We start from the raw sequence: 13,911 nt of genomic DNA, 5'->3' as shown, positions 1-13,911 counted from the left end.
TTTCCAGGAAATCTTTAAGCTACTGATCCGAGGAACCGGGCAGAGCCCCCTGCTCGGGTACCCCAGCTCCAGGAAGGGGGAATGGGGCTGGTGTGCTGGAAACAGCACGAGGGGTTGCTGGTTTGTCTCACCTAGGCTGAGAAGAGCAAGGGTGGATGAAAACCTTTCTGACTTAGTTAATCCAGACTTCCCAATTTGTCAAAATTTTTGCTATAGCTGGTTTTGATTTTGATGAAGAGTTATGGGCAATAGCAGACCTCATACTCTGTAGCTTTTCTTTTGTGCGAATCCATTGCTTGCGCCAAGGGTTGGAGTAGCAACATTTGAGTAACGGGGAAGGAGGAGGGCCAGCAGAGCAGTGTGTGTTGGCACTGGATCTCATGGATCATTTACTGTTACTCAGACGAGTTGCTGAACTTCTGGGAAATGTGTTCTTTGTCAAAAGTTGCAGTCAAACCTGAAGAGTTATGGCTAGCACAAAGCACAAGGATCTCCGTCAATCCTGTTTGAATTCAAGAGAGACTGTACAGCACCAGTTCCTCCCAGCTATGAGCATGACAGCAAGAAGCTCGGCAGAGCAGGGGTCCTGTGGGAGGGAGGCAGGCAGGTGGTTAGCAAAAGCGTCACCAGAAATAATTCATTCTTTCTGGTTGGTTGGCCCGGGGTTGGATTTTGGGGCAGGGGGGACTAAATGTTGGTCTGGGGGCAACTAGGAGAAGGAAACATAAGAGAGGGATGAGAAAGGGGCAAGAAGAGGACGGGCACGAGGGGCAGCGTAAGGACCGCAAAGAGGATGCAGCTGAAATTTGTTTGGTCCAGCTGTTGACCGTGCTGGTGGAGATCAGAGCGGTGCCCTCACCTTGGGCTGGCTTTGTTTCTGCCTTTCACTGACAGGCATCAGCTAGGGACTTGATATGGCAAACAGAGGGCTGCACAGCTGTGTAGGGAAAGAGGTGAGCTTTGGTCTTCTTCAGAGTTTAAACCGTCTCTGGCCTTGCGCCATGAAGTTGTGGCCTGACATTGTCACTTCTAAATACTCAGTGTTTCTAAATATTCTAAGCCAGTAAGCTCCCTATCAAGTAGCAGAGCTCCTTGTGCAGAAGGGGCAGAATTAAGCAATGGAGAGTGGCTCTGGGATCCCTCAGTGAATATACTGCTGACTGGGCAACACACTGACACTGTTCGAAGCACAGACATAAAAGCATTACTTTTAAAGGGGGCAGAAAAGATCGTGGAGAAAAAACACCCCAGTTGTTCTTCTGTGAAATCTCTCCAGGAAGGCAGCCACGGCAACTGAAAGCAGCACTGCAGATGCCAGTATTGAAGTTTTGCAGTAGGAAGTACCTACGGATTAATCAATCACGCAGTTAGCACATTACCTAATATTTGAGCGAGCAAATCCCCACTGACTAGTGCCGTTCCAAAGCCTGCTAGGACACCATGAACTGGTTTATTGTCCTATATGCTTTTAGCAAATATTTCTCCTCTTGCTTGCCTTGGCAATCTGATGGCTGAACTCCCGTGGCAGCTTTTTCCATAGTCCTTTGGAAATGTTCGCGCTGCCGCTCACCTGTTTGAGATACACCTTTCTTCTTGCCTGCTATTGTGCTTTACTGCCTAGAGGCCATCTAAAGCTCCAACAGCCCTCTTGGGAGGTATATTGTTATGGGGGATGGCTTGAGCCAGCTTGTGTGCCGCAGGACACAAGAAGCAGTGGGGCTTGGATACTGTAGTGAGCTGTGACCATTAAAAATGCACACTGTGTAGGAGCTAATAGAAGTGAGCAGCGCTTCTAGACTGGGAAATCTTTAAAGGTTCAGGCAGGGTGGGCTACTCCTTAAGCAACCCGCAAATTAATGGGAACAGAGGGTTTTCAGCAGTAAAAATGTGAATCCTCTGTTTTCTAAATGGCTTGTATTTTTTCCTGTGTCTGAAATACAAAGGAAACTGCTGCAGGCAGGTTCCTCTTTGCCACACCAGACCCGGTTCTCTCCAAGGCAAAGGAAGAAAAGGGATTTAAGAGGATCCTCGGGGGCTGTGGAGGGGGGAGACAATGCTGTAATTTTTAAAAGCAATTCTGAGCAATTAAAAAGCCATTTCATTCACCAAGTGACCAATGAAACACCGTGCTCTGAATGGAATGGTGAGAGACAACTGAAGCAACCGGACTGTCTAACTACCTATTAATGCCTGTTCCCTATCCCTCAGCTGCTAACAGCACAACCCATACGTTTGCATGTTATGTTGTCATACTCATTTTAGAATGGCATTAACAGGCAGGTATTTGCTAGGGAAAATGGTTCCACTGCAAATCAGATCTTCTGCCATCCCCCAGCAAGTCATTAATCCTGAAGAAGTGCCCAGTGCTTCAATGATTATTGCTTAATTACAAAATAAATGAAATACTTGGAAACAGGGGGTGCATTCTGTGTGGCAGCTTGCTTTGGCTTCCGTTCAACAAAGCACTTACATGCCTTCAGCCTTTCACTACAAAACGAATGTATTAAAAAGGCAAAGCCAAAGATAATTTTGCCGTATGTCCCTGCTGACATGCACTGCCCCAGTGGTTGTGAAATGGCAGCTTTGAACAAGGCACACGACAGCTCTAGCACAGTAGGGCTCGATCTCAGCCTGGGCTGATCCAAGCCAGGAGCCAGTTTGCCTCGGTCACTCCTGGGAGGAATACTTGTCCATCTATCCTGAAAACCTCCTGGGCAAGCTATCCTGGCACTTTCCTTCCAGCCCTTCCAACCTAAGCCAGGTTTAGTGAATGCAATGACTCTTCCCTACACCTTCTCCAACTGGGTCCTCCTCTGTCTTGAGGCACAGTGCCCCAGGCTAGACCCAGTCCTCACTTCTCTAACCTGCCAAGATCATTTTAAGCTGTGAAGTTTATCCTCCAATGTGCTGAAGTACCTCTCCCAGCTCCATGTCACTACCAGGTATAATTATGTATTTTATCCATTTTTCATTGATGAAAATTTTGAAGGAAATCGACCCAGACCCCTGCAGAGTCCTGGTTGAGAGAGTCCTCTGCTCTGACCATGAGCCACCAGTAACTGTATTCTTTGGGATTGAGGTGTGCTACTCATCCATTTTTGTGTAAGATCTGAAGTAGTTTTATCTAGACTGTTTTTCCAGGTCACTTTATGAAAGTTAAGTGGGACTGTGTCAAACCCTTCCCAAAATCTAGATATGGCACCAACTACTTCTACTTCTGCCGAGAAATCAAATGAGATTAGTTTAACATGCCTCATTTTTGTATAATCCATGCTGGATGTCACTCATCTCCCTTTTTATCTCTTAGGTGCTTGCAAATTGTTTGATTGATAGTTCAATTCTCTTGAAAGCTTCTAGAAGTTGACTGGTCTATAATTCTTACTCCTCTTTTCTCCCTCTATATTTAGAGATAGACACCATGTTTACATTTTTTCCCTGTCTTCTGGTACCTCACCTACCCTCCAAGAGCTCTCAAGGAGAAGTGTTTGTCTTTCTGAGATGGCGCCAGCAGAGCCTGTAAGTATGTGGTAAGAAGTTCCTTAAACACAGATGGTCTGAAGACATTTAATCTTATAAAACTTGCCCTTCTTGTGCCAGAGGGAGAGAGATGGCAGCGCTCAGCATTGGAGCCTGTTGTGGACACCCTTTCTGCCCCTCTTCCTTCCAGCGCTCGGTATCCTCCATCCCTTTCACAGCTTTGCATGCAGGTTCTCCTTTCCTCACTGGCACAGCCCTGCCTCATCTCCTGCACTTTGTCATCACTCCAAAAGCTCGAGCCAATGCCTCTGGAATGTTTCCTGCTAAATTCAGGGAACTTTGTGTGGCTTCAAACTGTCTGCATCACTGTAAAAGACATAGTAGAGAGTTCCAATTGCCTATCAGAGAAAATAAATCCCATACTGTTCCTGTTTTACCTAAGGTGATTTACTTTCAATCAGCAAGATGTTTCCAGCTGAATGAAGTTTCCCCTTATCAATGCACATCCCTAAAATCACAGTGATTTGCTTGAATAAAACCAGACAAGAAATCACCAGGAGGTTATTACGCTCAAAGCTTATTGCAAGCAAGTACCTTGCAAATGAATGGTCCAGTTCCTATAAGAGCAGTCCTCACTCCTCACCTTCATCTGGACAAATTAAGGTACTTAAAGGTCATTGCACAGCTTTCGTACAGAGCCTTGTGCCACAGCGATGGGTTTCACCTCCCAGGGCTTTAGGACTGGTTTTGACTGGCAGTGGTACCCTGCGTAGCACCCGCAGCTCCGCTTCAGCCTGGATGGTTGTGTGCTCCTCTGCAGCATTTCCTCGCAGGGCAGGGAAGCACAGGTCTCCCAAGCGCTCTGTGTGGGGAGCTCCCAAAGTCCACATGGACAACGTGGACAGGGAAAACCTCCCAGCCAATGCAAAGAGCGTGAGACGCTACAGGGTCTAAAGTGCTGCTTGCAACTGCAGGAGATACTGAGGCCATAGCAGAAGGGAGGTGGCGTGAAAGGGACAACTGAGCATTTGCCCACTGACGCATTTTTTGCTCGGGCTGTTGAAAGCCCCGCTCATATGTATATGTTTAGGGTATAGACTGATCCAAGGCAGATTTTACATGAAGAATTTTGGAACAAACACACATACAAATCTATTTTTGCTCAGCAAACTTTTCTGATTTTTTTTTCCTCCCTTCTTCCCCTCTTCTTACAAAAATAATCTTTTCTGTTTCATACCAGGAACAAGCAGGTTATTCTGGTGAGGCTGGGCACAGCTTGAGTCAAGAGAAAAAAACCCTAATTGTGAAGAAAACGCTGTAAGCTTTGTTTGCAAATGGGGAAAAATAATAATGCAAAAATCTGACTTTAATATGTAGGGAAAGGAAGGGGTTGATCAAATGTTGATGGAAATCTCCTGCTAGAGGTAATCAGCTACTTTTAAAATTTATTTTTATCTTGATGTGAGGTTAAAAAGTTTGTTTACAGGGGAGTTATGAAGCTAAATTCCAGTGATTCTCTTCTCATTTAATAGCCTGAAATGCGATTAAAACCTCCTGGATTATGTTAAACTAAATCAACGCAGATGCCCATGACCTTGTGTTTCAAAGACTGCAAAGGCACAGTTCAGACCTCCGTGACAGGGTGCAAATCTCTCAAAACTCTCGTTCTTCTTCCCCTCTGGCTGTGCTTGAATGACACGTTGTACATCCTATTCCCGCAAGAAATTCTCCGAGATGGAGATAAGATGACTGTTTGCCTACATGCCTGCTTTTTTGAAAAGAAAAACAGCTTCCTTAGTCAGGGTCGTCTAAAAACTGCAAATGGAGCTCATTTTAAAACGCATAATTTTTTCAACCTGGATTTTTAACACCAGTCCAAGAAATACTGATGGAGCCCTGTGATAGACTCCCAGCCGGGGAAAATCTCCTTTCTGGAGGAAATACCTTTGGGTCACTCAAAACTGAATTCTTACCACCAAAGTATTTCTTGCATGCAAAGACATTATTCTAATCAGCTGGTTCATGTTAAAAAATAAGTAAATCCATCAGGCGACTGAAATGTTGCCAAAATCTATGGCCCTGGAAATGGTCGAGCTTATTCAAATCAATTGCAAAAGTTTCATGGACCTGTACAGGGCAAAAGAATTCTTGCTCTTCTAAGGCAGCTAAATTTGTGCCTAATATCAATGCCTGTAAGTAAGTCTGATGCCTTCATGAGGTCTAGTTAAAGCTAGGCATGTGCTTCTGCTCCTTAACTGCTGGTCAGAAAGCTAGAAAATGGTGGTATAAGAAACTCTCTCATGTCTACTCAGAATGGATGTTGCTACCATCTTATTTTTGCCTGTAGATGAGCAGCTATTGAGCTAACGATGATTAGCTCCTATACATGTAGGGGCCAGATACTGCATCTTCCCCAAAACCTTTGGTTTCAGCTTGTTTTCAGGTATATATATGCATATATAAATATATGCAGAATACTCTTCATTTCCAGTTTAATACCGATGAAAACCAGAAACAAGTGCACTAAAGAAAACTCCCAATGTGGTGCTGTGTCCCTGTAGTCCTGTGGCTTTTTGGAAGCAGCTCTTAGTCTTTTCTTAATTATTACTATTTTTTAATTGAGTTCTACATCAATGCTTAGTTTTGGCTTTGGGCTGTCTTGAGGGGTGATCCCCACTTCGGTAGCACACTGTAGTTGAGAGGAGAGATGATTTCCTGGACTGCTTGCTCAGTTCCCTGCCATGTGTCCTTCATTGGACTGGAGGGTTGGCTCAGGTGTTGTACTCTGCATTTGGGATGCACCAACGACCCTTCCCATCTTTGCTCTGTGAGGACTGTTTCAGCATTTACATTTTCTAACAGGAAGCAGTGGAGTGAAATACTCTGTTTTAAAGTGTGTGTATAAAACAAGTTTAAGAGCGTAAAGAGTCTACTGCATTCTGAAAGTAATTAATTACTGTTGATAAATGAAAGACACCAGTAGAGATATTTCAAAAGAAGGCAAGGCGGAGCAGGCAGAGAGCAAAGCCAGCTACTGTGCTAGTACTCCACTCAAACTCCATAGGGACATAGTCATCCTTTGAAATTTAACACCACACAGTCAGGAAAATTAAGCATCCCATGGCTTACCCATGAGAATAAATCTTACCCACACCAAGCCTAACTGTGCACAGAATCAACTGTACCAATGGCTTTACCCACCTGAGACACCCTAATAATAGTTTTTTTCCTGCGGAGACCACTGGTCACTGGTGTCCAGAGGAGTCCCAGTACCTGGATGCCCTACGCTGCTCCCAAGTGCTAATGGCAATATAAATGAGCTCCTCATTTATAGGGAGCCACTGGTTCCTACAAAGGTCAGGCTGCATGCTGGCTGGTGGAGGTACACTGATACACACACGCTGAGGACCTGATCTCAAGTGCTGGCTCAGTACCAAAATCAAACCTCAGACCCTTCCCCTAAAGCACAGAGATAGGGGACGCTGGTATAGAGGTACAGTCAGGGGAAAAAAAAACATCCATCACACTTGCTGATACAGAAGCAATACAATAGACCCTCGTTCTTGCTGCCCCAAAGCAGTTTCTTACGCTCCCAAAAGCCAAATCTGCCCAGATGGGAAGCAAAAGGCACAAGCAGGGACGGAGGCACAGGCTGCCCCAGACCCCCACATCCCGTCCCAAGCAGGGAGCGGCACAGGCTCGGGTTTTATGAAATGTCAGGCCACTGGCATAGTTCGGTTTTACTAAAATTTGCAGTTGTGTAACTTTGATAACGTGCCCTCTCCTGGGGCCTTTAATATCAAGATCAAATATTGAATACCCTACATGCACCTAATTAGCTTTAATATGCATCCTGCTCGGCTCAGTAAGAACAGCAAAGAAACACAGTCAAAAACAATTAGATCAGGATTTTTTTCGATTAAAAAAAGACAGCTGGACTACACAGATTCCTGCAGCAGCATTTGCATTAGATGAGATTGCATTTTTCTGTGGAAAAAGCCTCGGAGCCAAAAGGGTTTCAAATAGCACCAGTGGAGGCTGACAGCTGCATTCTTCTTTGTGCGTTCCCAAATAATAATTCAGTGAAGGAAAAAGGGTTCCTGCTCTGAGCGACTTATCTTCTGATCCCATGCAATGTGCTACATAGTCAATCTACTTTGTCCACGCTCTGCCTGAGACCAATGAGATCCCTCGGGGAAAAAAAATCCACCGGGCCAGTGATGACCCACATGAGAGAATTCTCATTAATTCCTTGGTAATGTTACATAAGGTCATTTTGTTGAATTAAAATTATTGGGATTAATCCTCTTAAATGTTCTCTTAGATGCAAGGGGGATCCAACTGCAGCTGGATCATCCCACAGCTGGTTCTAGAAAGTCAAAACAGTGTTTTAAAGCCCTGTAATGGTTTTGTTAAATTCATCCCCTGAACAAGGACACAAAGCAGCTTTTTATGGCTTTTTTAGATCACTTACAACTTCTGTAAGCTGTCATTAACTATCATCAAAGCCTGAAAAATGAGGCAAATGGGTTCAATGTCAGTTTTACTGCCCAAACCTAAATAATATTTTTGGTTTCCCATCTGCCTCATCTGAAGTGTTTTGACAGCTGGAAGGTGACTCTGCCTTTCAAAACCTTTTCAGATGTTGCTCTCCGTAAGCAAATATTCTGTGGACAATAGAGGAAACAAGGGACATACACAGCCTCTTCATCACCCTGTGCATTTCATCCTCACAATCAAGTACCACCACCAAATCCCACAATAAGAATAGAGCAACCTTGTGTATTTTACCCAGATATTAAGGGTCAGTGCATGAATCTCTCAGTGTATCAAAACAAGATTTGGTAGGATGTACCCGGTTCCTAGCCCTCACGTGACAAACCCAGGTTCCAAAGTCCCCCATTCTACTGAAATCCATTGGGATTCAGAGTTAATTCCCCTGTGTCTAGAGATGATCTTTGCACAGTTGACATATTTTTCTGTGTGTCCTAGCTGTAGTAGCGCTTATTAGGAATCGTGTGCTGTCATGAAAACACTCAGCTAAAATAAAAAGATGCTTTAAAGCAGCTTTGCTTTTTTGGGATATCAAATCTAGCAGCAACTGTCTTTCTGAAGCAATAATTGATGTGTTTGATTAGCTCTGGTAGCAGATGGGGGTTTTTTCAGTACTTTTGATGTTTTAACATGTTAAGCTGAGAAGGAATCAACTCTGGAAAGAGCGATTATGCCATTCCTTGTATCCTGTCCATCTTCCCTGGCATGATTACAGCTTAGGGGCTCCATCTCCGAGCAGTGTGCTTGCCCCAAGCCCCTGGGTGTACTGCCAAGCTGACATTAGCCTCCACTAATCTCAGCTCAGAGATCTTTGAGTCATGGTGCTCCCAGTTCTGCAATGTGCTGCCTTTCTGTTAGAGGATATAATCAAGTAGCACACCCCACAGATCGCAGTCCAAGGGAGAGTATCTGGCTGCTGGGAAAAAATCCCCGAAGACTGCAATGGATCTTCCATTGATGGAAAATTTTGCTAACAAAATGGGGAGGTCTGGTGTAGATGTGATAAAAGTCCTGGGCAGAGAAACAGCAGTTTTGTCTCTGTTGCTCCTGCTGCTTCAGGCAGCATAAAACCAAACCTTGCCTGCCTAACTGTGATATTTCTTGCAGTGGGGCTGCAAAGCTTCTGCTGTCTGTACTTACTGGAGCCTCACAGAAGTCTTGCCTACAGCTGAAACACGGCTTGGATGGAACAGAGGTAGAGACCTCTCCAAGCAGGAGGTAGTGGAAGCTTGCTTTGGGCCCCTGTGTTCAGTAACGCCTGGCCATAGTTCTGAACTCTTGCAGCCTGGCTGCTCAGGTCTGCTCGCTGCGTCGAGGCTTTCCAAGCTGAAGACTTTGAGCTGAAACATGGCAGATACGGTATTTTAGGATTCCGCCCACACTGTTAATAAGGTTTCGCAGCAGGAAGGAGGTATGTTGCACTTGTGATTAATTACATGCATTTGGATATATTTAAATCATAACTTGTACACTTGTACTCAGAGAACAGGTTATCTGAAGGGAAGACAAATGCACAGCTTTTCCCTGACACCTGCCACAAGGATTCAGTCAAATAACGTTAACCTTTCAGGGATTCTCAAATGCGGCTGATGTTTAGAAAATACCAGTGGGGGGACAAGACCTTGACTGGTCTAACTCGGCACACGCATCCAGAGAGAGGTACCGTATCCGTGGCAGTGGGGGAAGGCCCTGCCTCAGCTCCAAGTCTCCCACATACAAGCGCCCTGAGAAGGACGAAGGAACAATTTTTGCACAGCGTTTCCCCAAGCTCTTCAGCCAAGCTATTCCAGTGCAATACTGTTTGAAAAAGGATTTGAAGACCTCGGGCATCCTCAGTGTTTTGTGGCATTTCCTGGCACAGAGGACACCAAGGGCTCTGCTCGGGGGTCCCGCTGTGTGTTTCTCTGTGCCCCCATCTCTCTGAGCTGGGACAGCCAGTCAGTGCCTCCCTGTGAGGCTGCTGGGGCACTGGGTGGAACTGGGAGGCAGTGTGCTCCCAAATATTCCCATGCCTGCACTGAGTAGTGGAAGAATACAAACATATGCCACAGCAAATGCACCCAACTGCCAAAAGGCCACAAATAATCATTTGTCCTTGCTCTGCAGAGTGAGCTGGGGCTTTGTAACCAGATCCAAGAACTGTCCCGTGACCTCTCAGTGGCAGCAGGAGAGAAGGACATGGCTCTAACGAGGGGAGTTCCTGTAAAATCAGTGGACCAAGGACTGCCCGCTGGCAGAAAGCAGAGGAGCTCCCCTGCATCCCTGGGTGACTCTGCCAACCTGACGGGATCCTTAGGGTGCCCTTGTCCCCCAGGCATACCGAGGGCTAGAGGCAGCCTCTCCCACGCTCGCTGGGTGAGGCACTGGTCCCTTGATGTCAGCTTTTGGCACAGCAGCTCCTGCCAATGGAGAAGGAAGTGATCAAGAATCGAGTGTCTGGGGTACCCTGGCCAGACGCTCTCTTGCATCTGAAAGCCTGGCTTAGAGCCAGGCTGGCACTTATGTTCTCCTTCCCAGGCCCATATTCTGTTAATGGGAGCCCCAGGAGTGCTGCACCACCAAGAAACAACGCGGAGACTGCTGGGAAGCGAGCCTCTCGGGACAGCTGACAGAGAGCATGCCTGGCACCTCTTCCCCATCCTCTTTTGCTGCTGCACTGCCTTTTGGCCACCAGACGCTGGCTGAAGCAGCAGGTGCCATGGTGCAAGAAGCTGACGCTGGGTGTATGGACTAGTTCTGGAGTTCAGCAAGCCACCACTGGATTTCTAGGTAGACACAGTAACTGAGAGCAGAACTGCGTTTAAATGGATGTGTAGATGTGTTTGCCCATTATGCTGGGAAGCGACCACCGTGACAAACACCTCAGAAAATGAGTATGTTCCTCCTACTACCTTCATCAGTCTTTGTCATCCCTCATGTTCTCATCTTCAGTTGAGAAATTCCTTATTGATTTAATTTGCAAGTGCCTATAAGTCTCTCCCAAGAGTATCCGAGGAGAAGATGCATCGCAGTTCAAAGCGACTGTCTGAACCGCGTTATAGAGCATCCAGCTAGATCTGGTAAATCTGCCTCATAATAAATTTACTGCACATCTGATTGTCAGTTTAAGCTTATCTCTAGTATTATTTAACTGTCCCTGGTGTAAAACATTCCTGTCTTCTGGAGAGGTTTGAATGGATTCATAGAGGCTGAGGTTTAATTAGTGTAGACTACTTTGACTCTCTCTTCCCACCCACATAGTGGGTGCACTGCTGGCATTTGGATGATGCACCATTTTGATGGGGTAGGCTTCTGTTTTTCCAGAAAGTATCCAGGAAAGTTTGGACATCTCATTAGTTTCTCCAAGCTTTTGAGAGAGTGCAGACCTTCTCTTTCCTCTCTGGCCCGGCTTCCCTCCCTTCACCTGCAGTCCCACGAACAAGAATAGCCCCCAGCTTTGCTACCGTGAGGTCTGGGGAGGCGAGCTGCTGGGAGCACCTCTGCCCTTTGGGGCATGTTGATGGGAAGAAAAAAACCCCAAATACAAAGATGAGCTGAACTAAGGAAACATAGGTAAGGGAGTGCTGATTTAGCATTTAATAGCACTGCCAGTGACCCCTTTAAACAGTGATGATCGTAGCTTCCTAATATCTATACAACGGATTTACAACCTATGGGATATGGGGAAACGTGCAATAAAAAGCAGCACCTAATCTATAAGCAGAGACAACAGTGCTGAGTAACCTAAGGCAAACAAGTGGCTCATCAACCAATCAATTGATAAAGTTAAATGGAATAACTCACGCTAAATGCTGCTCGGCTGTCCTGGCAGGGTGCAGGCAGGGCTGGAGAAGGCAGGCTGGGTGGACGAGTCCATCCCCGCTTGGGCAGGACTGTCACAACCACCTCTGCTTGGGAACTGGAGTAGAGAGCTGGGAATCACATTTATCCCAACTAATGCCAAAACAGGAGCCTGAGAAAGGGGCAAGGGAATGGGGAAGATGGGAATGAGACTGATGAACCAAGCGGGGGTCCCCTGGGAAAAATGTTCTGTGAGCATCTCCAAGGACTGGGTATGGCTGGGGCGCAGCTGCTCTCTTCCCTTGGTGTCCTGGCCTCTTGGGGACTTCTACAAAGTGGCACGTGCTGAAACTGCTCCAGCATGCCCTCCAGGGACCAAACCACAACACGAGGGAAGTCTCAAAGGCCCAGGCCGTGATGTCCTGAGGGGTCCCCATCCCACACCTCACACCCTAGAGCCTGAGCCACAGGGGACCTCAGCGTGGATGCGCTGTCCTTTTGGGGGCGGACGGCTGACACATCTGTCCAGACACCTCCAGGCCAGCCACGAGCATCTCTCATGGGCAGGACGAGTTATCTGGTCGATCTCTGCAGCAGCTCGTGCGGCACCACCGACACCACCGCAGCCCAACCGAGCTGTCGGCCTGGGGCTGTTGTGGCCACAGCAACCCCTGCCAGGAAATGTGTGGCAGCAGGCAGCCCATGCGCACCCGAGAGTGGTCAGGATTTGGCCTTTTGAAGGGGGGACCTGGGCGCTGGAGCTCCAGTCTGCCACTGCCAACCCCGGGAACCAGACCCAGCTGTGGGGCTGCTTCATCTGGCTGATAGAAGTGAGATTTCTATGGTCTTTCTTCACTGATACCTCTCAGGGACCCCCAAACACTCAGAATATTAGGGCATGATGCAAGATTGTTCCCTCCTTTTCATGCCTAAATCCTCCCTTTAAAAGCTGCCGGGCAATGAGGCTTTCAGCTCTTCTCCAGGAATAACAATCCACAGTGTAACACAGTTCATCATTAGAAATATTTCCTGCTGTCCAGTCAAAATTTATCTATTGACGAACTCAAATACAGCTTTCATAATGTCATTCACGTAGTTATTTTTAGTACCAGTGTTGCCAGCAGAAATAACAGGCCTGATGTATTTCCCTCCTCCCCCTTAGAATGAAGCTTCTGAAATTATAGATGGGAGCACTAATTGAGTGCCAAAAATGCTACAAATGATTTGCACTGCTATGGAATCTGGTAACAAACCAACATGCTTCCACCCCACTTGCACGTGCCATTATGCTGCTGTCCGCTCAGAGCGCACATATCCACTGGCAGGATTATTTGTGACCACAGCTGATGTTTGTTGCTAGAAACCATCCCTGGCAAGGAAGCATTTCACATTTTTTTACCCAAAAAGAACATTAATCTTAAAGAACTTCCCCTCCCCTTGTTTTTTATTTGTGGTTCTTCAGACATAACAAGACTAAAGCAATCCTTCGATTCTTTTGGTTTCTGTGGTGAGGTGATGGACACATGCCCACGGTTCCTGGACTCTCCGGACCACCTCCCAGTCCCATACTGGGCCAGTCCAGGATGGCTTCCTTGCCAAAGTCATGCAAGCAACTGCGCACAGCTAAGGCTGAACTGTAACACAGCTACAGAGCAACAAAAGGAAAGCAAAGCAAAGCCTTCTGTTCTCCAGTCATTTAAACAAATAAGATAAACGGCATTTGCCAGCCCAGGAAGATTATGTGTGGCTTTTTGTCTCCCCTGTTTTGGTTTCCTGTGCTAAGCACTCACTCACCCATTCATAGTCACTAATGCCCAAGGCTCAGAGTTGCACTCCCTTGTGTTGATTTCCATGTGTACTTTAGGGTTTCTTTACATACCCAAATCCTCATTATCACTCTAAACCACGGTAAATTACAGGAACAGTGGGCTGATAAAAGTCCTAATTCAAAGCAATAGTGAGCCTATTACCACTGAAAGCACTGGTCCCCAGCTGTAGAAGCACACAGAAATAAAATGGGAGAAATGAAAATAACATGGGAGAGATAAAAAGCAACTAGCTGTTTAAATAGCCGGGATGGAAAGATGTACCAGTAGCAGC

General features: G+C 46.4%; 1 protein-coding gene across 2 annotated transcripts in view; it reads right to left on the bottom strand.

Moving 5' to 3' along the window:
* GNAO1 (G protein subunit alpha o1) overlaps positions 1–13,911 on the bottom strand; it is a 148,222-nt gene that overhangs the window by 98,305 nt on the left and 36,006 nt on the right. The gene's annotated exons all lie outside the window — the stretch shown is intronic.

Source organism: Haliaeetus albicilla, chromosome 10 (genome assembly GCF_947461875.1).
Source record: "Haliaeetus albicilla chromosome 10, bHalAlb1.1, whole genome shotgun sequence".
Classification (NCBI taxonomy): Eukaryota; Metazoa; Chordata; class Aves; order Accipitriformes; family Accipitridae; genus Haliaeetus; species Haliaeetus albicilla.
This window is presented reverse-complemented; position numbering and strand designations above follow the sequence as displayed.